General features: G+C 36.0%; 1 protein-coding gene across 7 annotated transcripts in view; it reads right to left on the reverse strand.

Moving 5' to 3' along the window:
* tbl1xr1 (TBL1X/Y related 1) overlaps positions 1-20,582 on the reverse strand; it is a 186,964-nt gene that overhangs the window by 62,734 nt on the left and 103,648 nt on the right. For 3 of the 7 annotated variants that reach the window (XM_062976777.1, XM_062976775.1, XM_062976776.1), the window contains one exon: positions 11,615-11,682. The exons of the other annotated variants lie outside the window; for them this stretch is intronic. The gene's annotated coding sequence lies outside the window, so the exon portion shown is untranslated. The remainder of the gene's footprint in view (positions 1-11,614; positions 11,683-20,582) is intronic. 7 annotated transcript variants of the gene reach the window in all.

Here is a 20,582-nt window from a genome sequence, read left to right on the forward strand (position 1 = left end):
AATCTCTGGGTTAAATGACAATTTAAAAGGCAAATTTATTTGCCCGCTCTTTATTTAAGCTTCAAATCCAAGGCTAGATATAGATTGCTGGAATGAATAAACAGCTAGAATATACAAGGAGGGGGATTCAAATTATCTCAGGAGAGAAGAATAATTACGTATATTAAAGGAAATCACATTCATTCAGTATCTGCTTTTAATCAATCCATTTTGTTTCTCCCCCAATCTCTTTTTTTTTTCAACCTTCGATATAAAGCATTTTTATTAGATTTTTCACACGTGAATTGTGCAACAACTTGGCTCTATTTCCAGTGTCCACATATTAGGCATAGACTTCGGCTCAACATTCCCCATACCTACAGGGCTTATGAGACACTTTTGAAAAATAAAGTATACACAAAATACAATAATGTTTTCATACGTGGATGGCTGATATTTTAAAGAAATAATCATAGTCATTCTTCAATCAGTAGGGAAATATGGCATAAATTAAGGAAGTATAAAACAAATACACACATTAGGAAAATGCATAGAATGTGCATTAATTTTAGGGCAGAAGTCAGTAACATTCCTGAAAGCAACTTGAAACAAGGAGAGGAAGAAAATACAGACATCCACATATTAGGTGAGTGGACCAATTTATATCTCATATGAAAGTGGGATATAAATAAAATGAATAAATAAAATTACAGAGCTGCTCCAGTTATTTACATGCATGATCCAAGGGTTATTTCACTATCATACTATTTCCTCAACTACTTCTCTTTAATCAGCCCTCATCTTTGCCACCCTGTGTATTTCTGAACATTCAACTGTCTTCCTATTTCTCTCCCTTTCTGTTCCACTTCTTGCCTTATTGAGTAAAGGGATTTCAAATTCAGGTGGCTATTTAGAAGACTAAATGCAATTCTGAAGTATGGTTTCTAGTTCAGACATCCTCTTCCTCATTATCTGTGGCTTGTTTAGCTACTCACACTGGAAACTAGACTGATCAGGCATTGTACCAACATACTTATTGTATCTGGTAAGCCAATGCTCTTTATCTTACCCTATTCCTAAGTGGTTCCACAGCTTAAACCAAACATTCACACAAATACAAACTTGCATATAAACACTACACCATACACACACACACCCCCTGTAGTTTCAGACGTGCATTCGAAAAATCAAGCAAAAAGGATGACAGTCACCTTTTATTACTAGGTCGAGGACAAAGTGGAAGAGAGCTACAGCACATGCCCCTATGTGACAAGATCAGCATTCTCATTTATAGGACAGAATACTCAGCTTACAAAAAGGATCTAATCTTCTCCAAAGACTGGATGTAGCAATGAATGGTGTATGAGTCATGCTTCAAGAGTTAATGCTCAGAGCCACTTTTCCAACCTGCTCCCCTCAAAGGCAAACCAACTCTGCTAAACCACAGGAGTGTGCAGTCTTTTGGATATTATCTTGGAGTTCTGACGTTCATTAGATTCACAGAAAAAAAATACTTTACAGTATTGTTCTTTCCAAATCTTTGGATTTTAATTTTTTTTGTATGTGTGTGTGTGAAATGCAAAAATATTCAGCCGGGTTAATATGACATGGGCTATCCAATGATACCTGGAGAGCTCAGATCAAGTTTAATGGCCTATATTATGAAAGCATTTGGGCAGGTTTATGTACACACTGCAGGGCATATCACATATAGTTCAGCTCCTGGACTGATGTCAAATAATCAGTTTATTGCTTGCTAATATTAGCATTATGAGTAATGTGTCATTTAAGTGACCAAAACAAGCCTGGTAAGTAATGTTTGAAGTATTTGGGGAATACCACTGCAATTACTTTAAACTGCTACATGACCAAAAAAATCATATGTGAAATTCAGAAGGAAGGAAGGAAGGAAAGGTGGGAGGGAGGGAGGGAGGGAGGGAGGGAGGGAGGGAGGGAGGAACGAAGGAATGAAAGAAGGAAGGGCCTCGACCTCTGTCCCACTAGATTTCTTGAGATACTTCTCAAGAAATATCAACCAGCATAGCCAGGAATTCTAGAAATTAGAAACTGGAGCACAAAAGGTTGAGAAGAACTGATTTACATTTAACTTTATGTGTCAGACAATTATTCCACTTCACCAATCCTTTCTGAATATTTATTAACAATAAGGGAACAATGATTAAAGAATTACTGGAGACAGTCTGAACTTCTCAATATACATGAATGATACTATTCATTTTCTGGACCAAGGGGGCTAGGTTATCTCTTTTATTCCTGACAGGATCTCTGTACCTATTGCATCCACAAGTTCAATAAAGTGTCACTGCTCCTGCAAAGTTGTATCGTATATAGGTTTTTGTAAAGGCTTCTTGTTCTGTTTCAAAACTTTCAAAACTGTTTCAAAACCTCTTGCATAAAAACAAGAGTCTAAAAAAGCATTCTTGTTGTTTTTATTGTTAAAATAAATTTACACATTTAGAAATGCTTAAAAAACATGTGTTTGGCATTTTGAGATAAATCACTGAGGCCCAATGGCTTTAATAAGGACATGTTTTTACTTGGAATTCCAATGGGGAAAAATGTTAGCACTAATCCACTAATACAAGGGATGGAAAATTTAGAGTTAGGGTGCTGAGAAGGCCATCTCCCATATCATCTTCTTCAGGCAAAAGGACTGAGGTCCAAAGAGATGTAAAGCTTTATAGGTCATCACAAGCACTTTGAAATTCAGATCAGAAGCATATTGGCAGCAAACACAATCATTCTAATAAAATGTGGTCTTATGTCTATGATACCTAGTTGCTATTCTGATCAACAGTTGAGCTTGCAGTTGCAATTCCTGCCTCTTCTGGGTCATTTCCAAGAACAATCCCATGTAGATAAGACATTGCCTCCTACTCTCATTCCACATAATTAGTCCAGTAGGATATCATGATCAGTGGGATCAAAATCTGCCAAGAGATCCAGGAAGATCTACAGATTAGCACTCCCCTGTCCAACACTCAGAGAAAGTCATCAATCAGAACAATTAAGGGTGTTTCCGTGCCATACCCTGCCCTGAAACTAGAATGAAATTATTCCAGATCATTTGTTTCCTCTGAAAGAACCTAGTGTTGTCCAACCCCCATGTGCTGAAGCACCTTTCCCAGAAAGGGGACAGATGCAATAGGGTAGTCATTCTCATAAATCATTGGGTCAAGACTGGTTTTCTTAAGGAGAGGTTGCACCACGGTCTCCTTCAAAGCTATAAGGTGCTTTCCCCTGACAGGGTGATGCATTTACAAGCCTCTGAACCCAGACAGAGCCACTCTGCTATGTCTTAGTAGCCACATTAGACAAGGATCAAGCTTATTTGTTTCAGAAAAAGCTGACCAAACAGTGCACTGCAAACGAGAGCTATGGAGTTGGGAGGCAGAAGCAATGTTGGGGTAGTATGAGTTGGTAAAAACACTTCCAACTTAGAAATAAAACAAATTTCATTGTACATCAAAACTAGTTGTGACAGTAGCATTCTCTTATATCTTTAAACTACCAGAAACATTTCCCTGGTGATAACTGCTTTACTACCAATGCAATTTAGTATTCAGAAGTTATTTTTGGCTCGTTGAACAATTAGATCAGATTTATGGGAATCCGGGAATGAGGTCTGACTGAGGTCCTTCTTTTTCTAAGAACAAATTTCTCATACATTTATTTAGTGCATTGAATATTTTCATTTGACAGCATATTTTGCTCAGGTTCTTTGCTCAAATAAATATACTGTAAATTGCTCTCTAACAGTCCTAAATATGTAATATATTCATTGAAGAAATACTCTATGTTTCGCAATTAATCAAACTTATCTTAAGATTGAATGTATATAGTACAGAAATAGTAGTTATAGAGAGAGACAGAGAGGAAAGCATCTGGTAATGTAAGTATAAGTATCAACTTGTGTATTAAGTTCTGTTAGTTTTAATTTTATATATGCTTTAGCTTTGAATTACAGTAGAGTCTCACTTATCCAAGCTAAACGGGCTGGCAGAACCTTGGATAAGCAAATATCTTGGATAATAAGGAGGGATTAAGGAAAAGCCTATTAAACATTAAATTAGGTTATGATTTTACAAATTAAGCACCAAAACATCATGTTATACAACAAATTTGATTGAAAATGTAGTTCAATACACAGTAATGTTATGTTGTAATTACTGTATTTACAAATTTAGTACCAAAAGATCATGATATATTGAAAACATTGACTACAAAAATGCATTGGATATTCCAGAACCTTGGATAAGCGAGACTCGGATAAGTGAGACTCTACTGTATATCCTCTTTTTCTGTTAAAACCCAGCTGGTTCCATATTTATTTTCATGGCACCGTAGAAACTTTGTTTGTTCAGAAATTTGATCAAACAAGTATATTTTCTAGATGAAATGCCTTGTTATACCATTTTACTACAGTAAATAAATATACATTTGCCATTTATGAAGGTGCTGGAGTAAAACAGTAGAAAAAGAGGAGTCTTAATCTACAGTCAAATGTTTGTGTACTGATTCTTCACAGCTCTGCTGGACATCTCCTTAAACTCTATAATAAGTCTCGTGTTGTGTTCCGAGTGAATTCAACCAACTTTCTCCACAAAATGCCTTGGTTTCTCACAGCAACTACTCGTGTATTTCTGATCTTTGTAGCCTGATCCAAAAAGCATGTTCACTACTTGAAATAATCTTGCTGTGCAGAAAGCTGATGTTGCAATCATCACACTTAATAGGCACAAGCAAGAATCTGCTGATTTTCAATTACCTTTGCTCTGAGCCCTACACCCTCTGCACCTTCTCTACGTCAAGGTGAATTCTAAAAAAATGCTTGTGTCAATGTTTCTTTTCATCTCATAGTGAGACTAAGACTCCATTAAACTATCAGTTTGCTGGGAAATCCCCCAGAGCATTCAGGAAGCATCCAAATTCCGTATTTCCCCACTGGCAGGTCATCTTAACAAGGCCCCTAATCCTGCCAGAGGGATCTGCTATCTCCAGGCCAAATTTCATGACAAAATGGTTTGACCATGACAACATAGTTCTTAATATCCCTTCAGAACAACATCCTCCATCCACTGCCTTAAAGGAGTAAGTATTGGAAAAATAAAGCGAGATATTAAACAAGTAAATATTTTCCACATAAAATCCAACAAAATATTTAATGTCATGTATTGTCTGGCTGACAAAGAAATTACAAAAGCAGGCAGCAACAAACAAAGGCAGAGAAGGAGGGGGAGGTTTCAGTCTGGCAGTGGGATTGAGAGGGCAGTTGTCTAAGGATCTATCCTTTCCAAAGTGCTGAATCTATTTTAAGGGGTAAAGCCAACATGGTGTAGTAGTTTGAACACTGGACTACGAACTCTGGGATACTAAGGTTTGATTCCTCTTTCAATCATGGATACCGTTTTGTAAAGCTGGACAAGCAATTTATCTCCATCTCAGAGGAAACCCCTTCTGAACAAATCTTGCCAAAAAAATCCCACCTTATGTTCACCATGACTTGAAAATCACCTGAAGGCACACAAGTAACAACCTGAATATATTCTTTAAATTTTCTATTAAAAACTAGAGCAGATCCATTGCTCCACTATAGTAATCACCATCCTTCACTGTATGAGACAAATGATACACATCCACCATATCAGACTTCGCCTAATACAAGCAAGATGAAACAAGTGAGGGAGAATTTTTCATAAAGTTTTTTTTTTTTGGAGAATAAGGAAGTAAAAATAGAACCATGTTTTACAGGTAAACATATACTTGGAAAAAAAAACACTGAATTGTTAATTAGTTGAAAAATCAGGGAGGAAACACTTTAAGAAAACTGGACAGTTGCACAACCATGGTGATAGTTTTGTCAGTATGCATGTTCACTGGACATTTGGGCAGAGGAAAAGACTGGCTGTCTGCCTCACTACTAGTTTCACTCTCATTCTAGTGCTAGTATGGCAACATTTAGGTGGGTTTTAAATTTTGCAGTGTTTTCATATGGCTTTTAAAACAAAACAAAACAATGTTTTGAACATATCCAAAAATTGGCATCAAATAAGGTAAACAAGGAATAAAACCAAAACAAGTGAAATGGGCACAGTTCCCCAGTTAATTATGTTTATTCCCAACTCCATCCCCCAGGTACTTGGCACATCTTTTTACAAAGAAAGTTGGAAACATTAAATGTTCAATATATATATAAAACAATTTCTAGACAAATCTCCTTTAGAAAATTCCAACTCAGATATGATTAAGTATGTTTTCTCTAGGAATCTCTAGGTATTTCAGTGTGGCTCTATGGTCAACCCAGTCATGCTGGAGGACTCAGAGATTTCTAGAAGGAACACCTCTCTAGGAAATTCTAAGTCATCCAATGCAATCGTATGGAAATTCTAGATCATCTAAGGCAGGGGTCCCCAAACTTTTTAAAGAGGGGGCCAGTTCACGGTCCCTCAGATAGTTGGAGGGCTGGAATATAGTTGAAAAAAAAACTATAAACAAATTCCTATGCACACTGCACATCTCTTATTTTGAAGTTAAAAAACCCCAAACAGGAACAAATACAGCCTCAATGTTAATAACAATCATAATCATAATAAAAATAATAAAGAAGGTTAGAAGAGACCCCTTGGGCCATTTAGTCCAACCCCCTTCTACCTTTGTGCACCAAAAGCACAAGCAAAGCACCCCTGACAGATGGCCACCCAGCCTCAATTTTGTTAATAATAATAATAATAATAATAATAATAATAATAATAATAATAATAATACATCACACAGCCCTAAACGCTTGGGAACTTGTGATTTTACGATACAAAATCCAGCACATATATCTTGTTTGCTGTGTTTGCTTGTTTGCATATATACTGTGTCTTTGTGTCAATAATAATAATAATAATAATAATAATAATAATAATAATAGGATTGGAAGAGACCCCTTGCGCCATTTAGTCCAGCCCCTTTCTGCCTTTTTGCACCAAAAGCACTAGCAAAGCACCCCCCTTGATAATTAATTATTAATTAAATACTAATTCAAATACTATTATAAACAAGAAAAACTCTGGAAGGCACGCACCAGGCGAGGGAGGGGCTGGGGGCCGGATAAATGGCTTCGATGGGCCGCATGTGGCCCCCGGGCCTTAGTTTGGGGACCCCTGATCTAAGGCAATGAAGAGATGTTCTCACATAAATTAAAAAATACAAAATTTTTATTTAAGGCTTTTCACTTTCACACACCCAGGAAAATGATTGTACTGTGTGAGAATTACCACTAGTTTGCAGTCTTGCTCTAAGTTCCCAGAAAACTGGTTTCTGACTCTTTTTTACTTTGATAATACATTTAGATGTTCCAATCAGAAAACACAATATTACAAAAATCCATTATTGTGTCAATAGCTGTCAGCTTTGATGCTCACAGGGTGAGTATGGAAGAAAAATCCTCTCACATCAGTTATTAATGTAGCATTGGCTATTACTGCTATTGAATGTCTGACTGGCATGCAAAACTTTCCAAGACAACGAGCATTTCTCACAATGGGTGTGCAAAAGCATTCAGATTTCTTGATTGGCATAATATGTTCAATAAAATGTGTCATAATGTGTCCCTGTTGGAAGCAAACAAAATGTTTCATAGGACAATTTACCCCACTGTGATTTTTATTTATAACAGCAATTCATTCATTAAGTATGGATCCTTACGCAATCAAAATACCACTCTCTAGATAAAAAAATGAAAATATTTTGCAAACTTTGAGGGAGGAAATTTAAAAACTATAAAATGCTTAGAGGGGGCATACACCCTTGGAAATAATGCTCACAAAACACAGATAGTTCAGAAGGGGCAAGGGGTGGCCAAAGGTACTGAAGACCGCAACTCTATTTTTGCAAACAAGTATTTGTTTTTATTTGTGTAAAAAGATTTTCACCCAATCTTTCAGCAAGAGCTTCCAAGATGGCCAACAATCAGAACTCTTTAAGATGAATGCCACATAAGAATATTTATAAAGGAAAACAGGAACAGATTCAGAAATAGAAGCAACTCGTTTACACATACACGTACAAACACTCTGTAAAACCAGAGTATAAGAATAGGAATCCTGCTCAATCAACAAATGCTGAATGGATATAAGTCTATGCTGCCCTAAGGTAAAGGTAAAGGTTTTCCCTGACGTTATGTCCAGTCATGACCGACTCTGGCGGTTGGTGCTCATCTCCATTTCTAAGCCGAAGAGCCGGCGTTGTCCGTAGACAAATCCAAGGTCATGTGGCCGGTTATTGAAAAATAACATCACAAATTCAAAACACTTCTGGTTCCAGGCATTTCAGATAAGGGGTACTCAATCTGTGATACCTCTATTAGGCCAAGAAAAAAGCAGAAAATTCTATGCAAGCTTTCAAAAGTACACATTTATTTATACACCAAAGCCTCGACAAACAAGGATGGCTCTTGATATTAATCTCTGCCACAATCACATTGCCTCCGTCATTTGAATCATGAATTGTCTACTTATAAAATAATGTGATAAAAACAACAACGACAACAACAAATTAAATTAAAAGCCCAATTCCAAGATTTACCGGTTCAAGATCTTCATTATAATATGAGTTATCTCCATTCTTATTAGTAGTAGTATTTTCATTTCTGGCATTTATTGCTATTGGCTATCTCTACAAAAATCTGTGGATGCTCAAGTCAACTTGTATACAATGACATAGCAAAATAGTATCCGTTTTGGCAAAATCAAGCTTTGCTGTTTGGATGTTTTTAATAAATGTTTAGAACCTGTGGAGGATTGAATTTGTGGATGCAGAATCAATGGATATTTATTTATTTATTTGTTGCAGTACTTGTATCCCACCCTTCTCACCCAATAGGGGACTCAAGGCAGCTTACAATAAAAACAGATATATAAAAATAATACAGAACATTCAATCAATTAAAATTAAATACAATAAAAATTCATAAAAATATACATATATACAATTTGCGCATTTCAAGTCTAAAAAACTGGGTCTGTCATTGAGTACTAAAGCGTGTAGTAGTAATTGATGCTGCCATTATTGTTTGAAGGCCTGGTCCCACAACCAGGTCTTAACTTTTCTACGGAAAGATAATGCCATATTTCATAATCTATTTTTCCAATTTTCTAGGAAAACGCCAGGTGGGGTGGGTGTCCCCTCCCCATAATTTTTCAGTCCTTTACATTGTTAAAACCCCGGAAAATATCCCATGTGGCCTTTTCTCCTCCCTCATTCAGGGCTAAGATTGAGCCAGAACAACCACAGGACTCCCCAAAAAGTTGGGCCCCTGTTAATGTATCCCTGAAAAGTAGTGAATGACAGATTATCTCTTACAGACAATACCATCCCAGCATGTTACTGCACAAAAGTCATTTCAAAACTGTGGCCATTATTTGGGGAGTTTGCAGGGAAATTCAAAAAGATCTAATGTAGAAAAGGAATGGAAAGCATTAAAACCACAGATCTATGATATTGTTCAGCTCTACAAGTAATAATTCACATGGCCTCTGACATTTAAAAAAATTCCATACTTTTCCTACAAAAAGAAAAGGGGAAAAACTCACTGCAATTTGAAATTGATGTCATTCAGAAATGTCATCTCCCGGTGTAAGACCCTAATTCAGTTACATTAAAATCTTTGGAAGGTACAAAGTAAACAGGTTTTTTTCTTATCTATTGCTGAAAGGATCAGCACACAATTGTGCTCCCACACAAGAAATGGCTCTTGCTTCACCATACTGACTATAATAGAGCAGCTCTTTTAAAAGTGATGTAATCCTATTCACTTAATAGCTCCTTTCAGGTAGCCTGGGAGCTGGGAAAAAGATTATAGAAGCATCCTGATTGCGGAAAGAAGATAAAATAGGACTTCTTCTCATAGATCCCAGACTCAGATGTGAGTGAGTAATTTCGTTTGTTGTTGGCTTCTAAAGAATGTCATGATTATAAAGCTATCAAGTGAACTCTGACCCCTTAACATATGCAGTAGAAAAAAATAAGGATACCTTGATGGCTCAAACCAAATATAACCAAACTAGCTTTGCCTGGCCACGTGTTGCTGTGGCTTATGGGAATCCTTTGTTGGCCAGGTGGAATAGCAGTGAATAGCCTTGCAGTCTCAAAGCCTGGCTGTTTTCTGGAGTAGTTGGAGCTTTTTGTTGTATGAATGTAGAGACATGGATGAGGGGTTGTGCTGCCAAGTTTAGTGTTTCTGGGATGTGTAGTTTTGTTGTTTTGTCCTAGGGCGAAATTTCATTACCCTTTTATATATATAGATATATATTTCACAGTATAATGTCTCTTAAAGTGGCCACAAAGATGCCTTTACCAGTCTACAAAGTCCACAGTTTGGGCAAGAAGGCATTTTCGTTGACACTTATCCCCTTGCCAACAGTACCAAGTAACATATCGCTAACCAAGCACCGATGAAAAAGATTATCTCATTAACCAATATTTCTTTTGCACAAAAATATAAAGCTTCTGCTTTCTGAGTGCTGGAAAATAGCCTTTTATAGCAGTTCCACTGGAACTATGAGAAAATCCTGGGGTTAAATGTTTAGCGAAGTACTAAGAATTATCCGCTATGATTTGGGTGAGTGCACTACACTAGACCTTTCAAATACAAACTTTATATACATAGCCAAACTTTAAATCCACTCGTTCCACGGGACACAGCCATTATAGTTAATGTGGTTTCAAAATTCTATTATTATGCATATCTGGCTCTTGCAATCTGGTATGAAAAAAAGATATTCAATATTACTACCCCATTTTCATACCCATATAAGTAGATATAATTCTTAGAAACTTCAGGCAAGAATCTTTTCCAACACAATCTTGGAAGTGATGAAACTTTAACCTGGAATATTTTAAATGTAAAGTTTGTACTATTTTTTTTAAAGCTAAATATTTAATACATTTATATTAACACTTTCAATTCACCATGAATTTATCATTTTCCCCTGTTAATGATTTCAGGGGAAAATGGCAAAATAATTGGTGGAAGTTAAAGCAAAACCTGATATTTATGCTTTTAGTGACACATGAATTAGAACAGTGCATTCCAAGCTATTTAATGTAGACCAACATTTTTCCCACAACGTGACAAGGACTGGTAGCATATTTGCTCTATACTTGGTAGTCAAATTCACAGCCAACAGGGAGCTCTGGCGTGGACTAGTCCATGAGGTCACGAAGAGTCGGAGACGACTAAACGACTGAGCAGCAGCAGCAATCCACAAGACTACAAATTTCAGTAGCATTTATTTTGAACCCAGTCACACTTCAGCCCGAATGTTGTCAAAAGAAAGTGGTCACTGACAGGAATTTCTGGTCATCACATTTAAAAATTGTTCCATACTCATGAAAAGCTAAACCAATGCATCAAAGATCTAGTTCATATCTCCATGCTGATTACTTTCATGACATCTCCAAAAGTTCAGAGTATAGACTTGAGGTCAACTTCAATTATTTCAAAAAGAGAAATCCCTCACATAATAAATGAACACACATAATAAATGAACACCTGATGCAGTGCCAAATGAATATATCAATTCTCCTCCATAATAAAAACAATATAATAATCACTCAGTGTCCTTACCAGAACTACTCTCTGAAACCTCACAAAATTGTGATGTGGCAGCAGTACAGCCCTTGATATTACACCACCTGTAACACAAACCATAGGATGATACTAGTTGTCAATGCTTATTTTTGAACGGGCAAAGAAAAAAATACAGCTCCGTGCCTGCAAGCTCTTGTATTGAAACTGCAAATTAACTGAAGTCCAGCACACTAACAAGTTGTGCAAAAAGCAACTATATTACAGAAAGATGCAGAAAACACATATCGCAAATCAAGAAATATCCTGGACATTGATATTCATTTTAAAGGTTTGGATATTCTGTGTTCTGACCTCTTTTCTCATCAGTTGTGCCTAAGGCTTGTTAGTCTGTGTCATCCAAAGTTGTTTTGATTAATTCTGTTTTTAGTGTTTGACTAACTCAAATATTATTAACTCATATCCTCTTCTCATCCTCGTTTCCCACAGAACCAAATTCCAAGAGCTGACCAAAGTAGCCTAAGTATAATAATTCATTCTAATCATAAGCTTAATTACTCCACCACTTGTCCACCTTCACAGAAATATTCCTGGTTTTTAAAAACAAATTTCAGAATGTCAGTTAGATTTATGCAGATACTCCTTACAAACCAGCACAACTACATCCTGCTCTTTCATAAAGATCGGCAATTCCTGGGCTTATTATATGTTCCATTTCCAATAAGCAACAGATTTCTGATCTAAATCAAAATGTGTTTTAGAAGGGGGTGTAAAATAGTGGAGTATAGTTTAACATAACAGCATATGTTTAATTAAAATTACATGTGAATATCCACTGCTAGTAACTTCAACTCTGGAAAACCAAAGGAACCAAAGTGTTGCTGAAGGCTTTCATGGCCAAGATCACAGGGTTGTTGTATGTTTTCCGGGCTGTATGGCCATGTTCTAGAAGTATTCTCTCCTGACGTTTCGCCCACATCTATGGCAGGCATCCAAAGGGACCAAAGTTAAGCTTTTATGGATCAGGAAAATTAATGCAATACATTAGGATTGTAGTACTTCAGAAGGGAGGTGAAGGAGGACATTTTTAAAAATGTGTGTAGACATCCCTCACTTATTTGACGGGGTTAGGGAACACAGCACTGTCAAAAAGTTGGAAGGATTGGAAATTCTGGTTTGGGTATGGCAGTCTGTGGTTGCCTCCTGTGAGTGCTCTGCTGCAAAGGAAGGATGCTTTCTGTGGCAAAATTAAGTTCTTACTAGCAGTAAGTTCTCCCTAGGTTAAAGGGAGATTAGGAGGTAATTCACCAGTGTCTATAAAGTTTCATTCCTGGTGACTATACTGCCACTTTGGTGGCAAGAGGTGATATGTGAAGTAGAGAAGACCAATCTTGCTCAAACAAAATCAACTATGTGCATGGGACAACGGTGTGTGCTCAATTTTTACAATAGTTAAAGATTTGGTGTACAACCCTTTGTTAAGTATAAACTTTTATAAGTGGTGAATGTAAAGGAATGTGTTCGTGTTATTCTATTACCTTAGGATGTCTGTGTAAAAAAAGGAATATTTATATAAGAAACATATTCATATAGATATCTGCTATATATATATTATAAAATATGTACGTATGTGTGGGATCCAATAAACTTAATACACACATGCATAAACATGCATAACATATGGAGTTTACTAGGTTTTATGCATAAAATAGTGGATATTTATGTTGGAGATGTAGATATATAGAAGAAAGAACGTCTGTAATGTGATACCATTGGGAGAGAAGGAGGTATTGCTATAAAATAGAAAGATTACCTTATTATAAGAAAATAAAAATGTATTAGTTGAATTGTTATTTTTTTCCTTTTATCATGATTGATCATTTGTCAAAGTAGATATTCTCTTTTTGCAGAGAAATGAGAATAATATATTAACTGTAAATTTTGATAATTAATAGGTTTGGTTACAGGATAAGCATATGAATATTCAGATAAAAAGTAACTTTATATAGAAAAATGTATAACCATTGTTAAGAAAGTCGGAAGTCAATGCAAATTTTCATTTCTCTGATGCTCTTTTCATTATTTTTTGTCTTTACACTTTTTCATCGTTTAATGCATCAGAAAGTTTTTAATAATTTTTAATGTGGAAACTATTGAAAAGGGAAACCTCAATGCAAGACTGAAACAAGATGAGAATGAGTTGACTGAAAGAAAAGAAAAACAGCCTGCAGAGTCAACTGAAATGAGAAAAGTAAACAGTGCCAAGCTGATTGCGAAAGAACAAAGCAGCCTATGGCCAAGAGAGAGAATCACACATCAGAAATACAATTTGTAGTCAAGGGCAAATTGATGAAAGTTGATGAAAAGCCAGTCATCAAACTATGATACCATGCTGATTCTCAAAAGTTACACTCTAAAATATATTTTACAATGTGAGCTTACAGTATTTAAAAACACATATTTTGTTAGAGAGTACCTTTTGAAATGCACATTTATATGATTTTAAATCCTATTTTTGAAGACAGTTCTATTATCCCATTGTCCTTTAATTCCTTTTCCAAAAGTTGGAGCGCTAAACTACTTCATTCTTTTGGAGACTATTTCCATGAACTTTATTTAACTAATTCAATGCCTTTGTCATCTATAATGCAGTAACACCACTTACTTTTGTAATTTTTTTTTTAAAAAAGATAAACGTACTAAAAAAGCTAAAAAAATACCTCTCCTAGCAGGAAACATTATTATTCAGTTTGTTAAGATTGTTATCACTTAACATTTTAAACAATTGCCTTTGAAACTATTGCCAAAATCTTCAACAAATGAGGGGTAGCAAATTAATAAACAAACTGTTTCCAAACTGTGTTGTATTCACAGAACATTCATTTCATGGCAGTCTTCTGTAGTTCAATAAGTATATTAAAAACTATAGAACATGGCAGTACACACAAGGGTCAGTTTTTAGCCAATCTCAGATTTCTTGTTTTTGAAAAGTTCCTGACTTTTACATGTAATAAGATAGATTTGAAGTATTTTGATAACACCAATGGCTCCTGAAATTTCGTCAGTCAGCGAGATTACCAAGTAAAAATTTGGGTGGTGGCTGAAAATTTGATGCCCTCCTCACAAACTACAAAATTAGTTTTAATTATGCCATGCATAATTATGTATATATTCAATGTATATATTTCATGTACAAAATTCTGTTTTGCTGCATTCCAAATCTGAATTGGCTACATGTGTGCATAGATCTCATTTCTTTTCCCCCCCTTCATCAATGGAATTCTATTTTTAAAATTCTTTTTGTAAAATGTAAAATGTTTAAAACAAGCATTTTAGCCATGTTTACAAAATGAGATCTTCAAATGAGGTGTTTCCCCTTTATTATTAACAGCAGCAGGCTTTCCCATGTATCCGAGTACGATGCTCGGCGAGATTAACATCAGCAAATGTGTGTGTTGCTTTCTGAGATACAACTAAAGTATGTCACTAATCTCTCAACTTTTCCTCACTCCCCTTCTCATTTTTGATAAGAATTTTCTGTAAAGGATTTATTAATTTTGCTATGATGACAGTCTAAATTTGACACACAAGGGCACATATATGTGCCACAGAGAGATTATTGGCATGCTGATATCGTCTGCTATTTTCAGAGGTTTTCAACAAAAACTTGAAAGAAGAATAAGATGGCATGAACTTTAAGGAGTACAGTATTGCCCAAAGTATCAGGATAAGAAAGAGGAGACAGAGAATGACATAAAACAATAGATGACACTCAGGCTATAAAGAATAAATATTAGGGTTGGCATACGCCCATCAGTTGCACTGTTGACCACCTTTACACAGTACAAACCAGTCCCCCTTACCCCTCAAGTGTTTCCATGGGGTATAAACCGCTGAACTTAACCAAGGAAACAAAAAAATCATTTTAACACTAGTGAACCCTACTGAAATGAATAACTTTTACCAGAATATCCTATAGAATTTCACTGGAAGACTAGTGCACCTTTTTTTTTTCATTTTCATAGGAGAAAATAATGTGATAGTAGCTTACAATGAGTCAATGGGTTACTTTGACATGTCAAAACATCCTCTCTCACTGAAGACAAGAATTTCATCCCTATCAAACATGTAGTTATAGCATGGTGTAATCCCTTGTCAAACCACAAATTTCTAGTTTATTGTACGGAATGTACTCTTAAAAAGCATAATAACTTAGGTATACACTTTTACAGAGAAAATATATTAATGGCAAGGGCCTCATTTTTTGCAATTTATTTTACAAGCTCAGAGGGGACTTGTTCTCCAAACTGTAATGAAAATTATCCACAGCTTATATCAAGGGCCACATTTTCAATAAGTCGCTCTCATGCATGGTACAAATATCATTATAGTCGATCATCTATAGACACATGTTAAATAATCCTAAGTGAGACTGGATTTCAACTCAAAGTGCCAGTGGCTCAGTTTGGCATTTTTAAACTTTCTAAAGCTATTACAGATAAACCAGCTGTTCAAAAAAACCTGCTCTTTATTTGGTGTGCTAATATCAAGAGGAACAGAGCAGAACGCCCAGAACATCTAATACAATGAAAGCACAATGCTATACAATTATTGCAGAAAAAAAATAAGAGGAGCTTGTCTTTTTCTGCCCCTAAAAACGCCCCTCCCCCTGGCTGTAGCATAAAATTGTCCTTTTTATAGGCATGATGTACTATGAACGAATTCAAAGAAAATTCCTCAAGGATTGACCATGAGCAGAACTTCATAGGTCACTAGGTATATTTCATAGCTGTTAACAAAATGCAGACACAACTGAACATTGCACACTCAAGATGGTTTTGCTACATCAGAATTTCTATTCTAAAACAACAGTGTTTTTATCGACAAATGTGATCAAGGAGAAATCTGCCCCATTACTTTTAAGAGGCTATCCATGAAATAGAAAAAGGACCCCCAGTTTGCGAAGAGCCAGGAAATCCCCTCAGTGGACATTCACACAATAAGCATTTGGCCAAACACATTTTAAATGTTGAAGAACTTCTTGGTAGGATCATTGAATGCCTCACCCTAAAACAGCAAAACATACCCTCAACTAGCTGGAGATGAAAAGAAAAAGCTGTTAACAATTTCATAATAACATATACATACACATTACATAAATTTACAGTAATTAATAAAATGGAAATAACTGAAAAACAGGGAATATGGTACCAAAACAATGTGCAAAATACAGAGATTTTAAAGACTTTTACTACAGTGTACGTGCACCCTCTGTCATCCAGTGCAATCTATGGTATTATTGGTCCAGAGGTTTTGAGTATCCACATGAGGTTGGGGAATGTATCTCCCACAGATATGGGGTACTGTACAGTACTGTAGAGGTACTGTGTCAATCAAAATAAATATTAAGCATCATATGCTCCTCTCCCTTAAATCAGTGACAACTTTCGATCTACTCTGGATGTTGGTACGGTTTCTTTAAAAAGCTGCCCATGTTTCTGGACCTGTTTTGGGGGCTGAGTGCTTTTTTTGTGGCTCTAGAGAGTGATGGCAAAACTTTTAGAGATGGAGTTCCCAAACCCGGGTTGGGTGGGGGGGGGTAAGTGGGGGGGGGGGGCAAGCAAGCAAGAGGGAGGCAGGAAAGTAGGTGGGCAAGCAAGTGCACTGGCAACGGTGTGCATGCCAGGAAACAGGGCACTGTGTGCCTCTTCTGGCTCATGTGCCATATGTTAACCACCATTGTCCTAGAGACTGTTCCGTTTTGGACATATCATGAGAAAACATGGCTCTCTAAAAAATGTAGAAAGCAGCAAGAAACAAGGAAGGAATTGCAATCAACACCAATAAAAGACCCAATTACTGCAGACTGTTCGTAATTGTTTGTTTTTTAAATATTGTTTTTAGTGTGGTTGTTTTAGATGGAGTTTTAATAAATTGTATTTTACATTGCTGTTTTAAAATTTTCTTCAATAAATGGACCTGGAGGGCTTTGCCTGGAAACCTAGTATCATCAGTAAACATTTTTAATGAATACAATAATCTGTGGAAATCATTTGCCAGAGACCGCACTGGGATTTAGCATGCCAAAATGTTTGCTTTTTGAAAAGACTTCCAGTAATGTTTCATTTTTGTTTGAAGTCACCTAGCTGGGAGACTTGTACATTTTCAAAACCATCATCTGACAGTTATATTGCATGTTGCAATTCTGTTCTTACAGGATCCTAGCTTTCATAATAGAAATGTGATTTTAATATTTGTAGAATTATCAACATACTGATTAAGTTTATCTCAATGAGGGAAGCTGAATTAAACTCTTCTGCAAAAGCAGGGGAGATAAATCACAATGTCCTTCAAATGAGCAGAGGAAGGGAATGTCTAACATATGCTTAAATATCAATTTGTTACCAGTGTATGATCTATGGTTTATTTCCTTTTAGATAAGCAATTAGCTTCCCACTAGTAAAATGTCAATTGTAGATGAAGTAGCAGCAGAGGAGAAAACTAGACAGGCAATAAAACTAATTCCAAAACCCAGCAGATACTTCTTCTGTTGCTAAATTAAATTGGCTAAATACAACAATACTGTGTTTCCCCGAAAATAAGACAGTGTCTTATATTAATTTTTGCTCCCAAAGATGCTCTAGGTCTTATTTTCAGGGGATGTCTTATTTTTTCATGAAGAAAAAATCACATTTATTGTTGAACAAAAAAATGAACATTTATTATATACTGTACAGTAGTTGTCATCATAAACCAGCATAACCAGACAAACTGTGAATCCTATCAAAAATTTCTTGTTACTACCAATATTTCCATGTACAACACTTTATGGTATGTACATTTACCAATCCTGCATGCTTCCAAACAAAAACTTTGCTAGGTCTTACTTTCGGGGGAGGCCTTATATTTAGCAATTCAGCAAAACCTCTACTAGGTCTTATTTTCTGGGGATGTCTTATTTTAGGGGAAACAGGGTAGCACTGAGGCGTATGAATTTTTAAAAGAAAATATACTATACATAACAATGCAGAATAACCCAACATAACTCCCTCGGTATGCACATTCAAAAGAACACCAGAAAGATTTTATATTTATTTGGTGTTTTTAAAGTCACATCATTACAAAACATTTTGAACTGGTGCTTATAAGGGGAAGATGTCAGGTGTCCATCTAATCCAGCTGCTATGTTCCACTGTGACGGAAGAGACATTTTCAGAAACTCACAAATGGGGCACAAAACCAATAGTCATCCCTTACTCTTAGTTGACCAACGGCCATAAGTTAGAAATGACTTGAAGAAATGAAATGACAAAACCAATTAATATTTATATACATACCAAAATAAGATAATGACATTTCTGGAATCAATTCTTAGAAAAGAGGAACTTATGGTAAATTAGCTGTATCCTGATGTCTAGTATTACACAACATCTTGGAGCAAAACTACGTGTTTATTCAGTTCGCAATAATAATTTTATTTGTATCACCTGACGATATTTTTAAAATTCTGTCAGACACAGTATTCCTTCACTTCAAAATACAGGCCATATTTTTGTGCTATGTTCAGAATATGCTGGCAGCACCAATTCTTTATTCTGTTGACAAGGATCTCATCTCTCTCTTCCTCAGATATTTCAGTCTTAAATTCAGTTCATTAGCAAAAAGAGTTTTCTCAACTACTGCCTGCAACCATGGCTGGTTTGGGAATTTGCATGCAGGATGGGTCGTTGCTTGAAACTAAGGTGGAATTGCAAGAGTCTCAAAAGCTATTTCTTATGTGAAAGATGACATCAAGTGCTAAGTTCAACTGATTATTTCTGTTTATGCTACCAGTAATCAGGGGAGGTTTGGCACTGTGCTGTGTGTTCTAGTTCAATTGCTTAGTTGAATTACTTGAACTTCTCATGAACTGAACCCAAAATTGAAGGAAAATTAACTAGTGCCTCATTTGATCTTATAACTATTAACCTTGTGTTTCATTCCTTTTTAACCTTTTGGCCATCTATTTTCTTCTTTAATTTGTGTGTTATGTACCTGGTACTTCTGAATGCTTCACTTGTTGCTTGCCATGAGAGAAAACTATGCAAGAAGTCTTTTTCTTTGTTGCATATTTTATGAAAAAGAGAATCTACCACCATCACTACAATGAGAGTATTTAAAGATACAGTCAATATAATTGGTCAAATGTGGCACTGGTTTACATACTGTAGTGTGTCTTCACACCACTAGCGATGTTTGGCAATCCTATCACAGTGTTTTCTCAGCAAATTTTCTATAGAAGGGGTATAACTATACCTTCCTCTGTGACAGAGAGTATGACTTGTCCAAGATCTCCCAAGCGGTTTTGCTGCCTTAGCAGGGATTTGAACACTGGTCTCCAGTCATAGTCCAAGGTTTAAACCATTATATTATGCTGGCTTTGACTGCTTCATATTGACCTACCAAAAAGGCGAGGCAGAAAATTGTGGAATTCCAAAGAATGTCCACAATTTTTTTTCTGTATTGTTTAGAGAAGGGAATAAATACATATGCATATGGCTTGGGTCCAGGTTATTTGAAGGACCCTATCTCCCTGTATGAGCAGATGAGAGCTCTATGATTATCTAGACAGGTCCTTCTCCTGTCCCACCAACCTCTCAGGCTACTTTGATGGGCACAAAAAGAAGGGCCCTTTTTGGAGACTGCTCTCAGATTTTGGAATTTCCTCCCTAGAGAGATTGGGACAGCCCCATCTTTACTCTACTTCCTTTGGCAGGTCAAAATATTTTTGCATTATCAGGCTTTATAGCTGAGCATTGGTTTACCTTTTTAAGGGTCTGTATATGCTCTTTTAGTCCATTTAGAAAGGTTTAATGTTTTAAATTATAAAGTGTTACATTATATAATTTATACTTTTATGCTGGCTTTGTGTTGTTTTAATTTGTATTGTCTTAAGTACATTGTATGCCTTAAACTACATTATCAAAAAGAAATGTGAGAAATGAATGAATGAAACTCACCTGGAACT

The sequence above is a fragment of the Anolis carolinensis genome, chromosome 3, assembly GCF_035594765.1.
Source record: "Anolis carolinensis isolate JA03-04 chromosome 3, rAnoCar3.1.pri, whole genome shotgun sequence".
NCBI lineage: Eukaryota > Metazoa > Chordata > Lepidosauria > Squamata > Dactyloidae > Anolis > Anolis carolinensis.